A 1,855-nucleotide genomic window follows, 5' to 3' on the forward strand; every position below is an offset into this window, starting at 1 on the left:
AAAAAATCAGAAAAACGTTAAATAAAAAACCAACTGAGACAATGGCAAACTTAAACCCACTTCGCTCAGCTACCCCGTGCACATTGACTACGCACGGGCCCCTAGTCTAACGGCGTTGCTGACGCGGTGCGTTCGTTTCAGGTTCGGCCCGCCGGGTCGGGACGGTCCCCCGGAGAACTGTCTGCTGTCGGACTGGCCTTCCGACGAGATCCTGCCGTGGAAGGACACGGTGGCCGACCCGGCGGCCGAGATGTACCAGCGATCGAGCTTCGGCCGCGGCTGCGAGCTGTGGAGGCGCGCCTGGCCCGGGGCGCAGCCCGGCGGTGGCGGGGACGCGGCCGCCAGACCCACCGTGCGCGACCAGCGTGAGTATTCCACACTTACACACATCGGGGTGTGCTGTGTGCAGCGAGGGTGTCGACCCGCTGCCGCAGCGCCACGCTCAACAAGCCGCCCATTAGTCTCCTCGACACACACGGCTGTGTCCGACCACAAAAAGCTATTCGGCGATGACACTTCGTGTGCAGGGGCGTGGCGGGTCGATGATGGCAACCCCGCAGCCCTCACCCCCGACGTGTCCCGTTGTTCCACCCTAACGCCCACCGCCCTGGGCGAGGCACTGCGGGCCGTCCCCACCATGTTGCACCCCCATAACGAGCAGGCCCACCCTTCCGCCGAAAGGAAGTTGCCAGCTCCGCTCCAAAGCGCTGACAAATCTTCCCGACAGAGGCCGGGCCTTTTCGAAGGGAATATTTTTTTGTGTTCGGTCACAATGCACAGTGTGCCGCTGTCCTGCCGGTTTATTGGGAGTTGGAAGCTTAATCGAGCTTGATTTTCGGGGTTTCCAAGAGAAGTACAAATTCTGTCGATATGACGACGGTATGATAGGGTTGCACCCCGCCCTCACGTTCCTCCCCTGCCCGGCAGACTGCTACGCGGGGTACGGCGGCCCCGCGCGCCTGCTGCCCGGCGCCGTGCTGCGCCCGCTGCGCGTGCCCACCGAGCTGGACTGCAAGGCGGAGTGCACCCGGATATGGGAGGCGGGCGACGTGCCCTGCAGCGCGCTCAGCTTCCGCTCCGAGCCGGACGGCGCGCCGGGCCCCAACTGCTTCCTCAGCGAGCTCGCCATGCGGGACCTGCGCCCCGGCCTGGACCTGGTCCGCGACCCTGCTCACTGGCTGTTCGCCTGGAACGAGGACGACCCGCGCTGCTTCCGCGGCTACAGCCGGCCGTCGCAGGGGCGTCACCGCCAGCCCGCGCTGCCCAACAGGGGCGCCGACGACGGTGAGTACTGCGGGTGCTGCTGCAGGTTCGAGTCCCGCGCTCAAGGATCTATGAGTGCGAGTTGTCGTTTCCTGCTTCCAGACCTGTGGGGCCGCGAGGAGGGGGCGGGCGTCTGGCGCCGCTTCTCCGTGTCGGGCCAGGCGTGCCGGTCGCTGTGCGCGCCGCACCCCGTGGGCTTCTGGTCGTGCGCCCTGGAGGCGGGCGGCTGGGACTACTGCTGCCGCCCGGGACACGCCTGCGGCTACTCGGAGGGCTACGACTACCCCTGGTGCTATGTGGGGTCGGCCGCACAGGACCAGTGGCGGCCTTGCTCAGAGCGCTACCAGCCCTACCCTAACCAGGGCGGCGCCGGCGACCAGGGCGCGCGCTACTGGCCAGTCTCCTATCTGCACCCCGCGCCACCGCCCAACGGCACGGCCGGCGGCGGCCCTCCCCGGGGAGGTGGAGGCTACGGGGGTGGTAATGGAAGTGGAGGCTACGGCAGCGGAGGTGGAAGCGGAGGCTACGGCAGCGGCAACGGAAGTGGAGGCTACGGCGGGGGAGGTGGGGGTGGAGGCTACGGAAGCGGTGG

General features: G+C 67.2%; 1 protein-coding gene across 1 annotated transcript in view; it reads left to right on the forward strand.

The window, feature by feature from the left end:
• The window catches only part of LOC113208250 (translation initiation factor IF-2), a 43,108-nt gene that overhangs the window by 38,863 nt on the left and 2,390 nt on the right, over nt 1–1,855 (forward strand). The window lies entirely within an intron of this gene.

This window comes from Frankliniella occidentalis, unplaced genomic scaffold (assembly GCF_000697945.3).
Source record: "Frankliniella occidentalis isolate FOCC.00 unplaced genomic scaffold, Focc_3.1 Scaffold16, whole genome shotgun sequence".
Classification (NCBI taxonomy): Eukaryota; Metazoa; Arthropoda; class Insecta; order Thysanoptera; family Thripidae; genus Frankliniella; species Frankliniella occidentalis.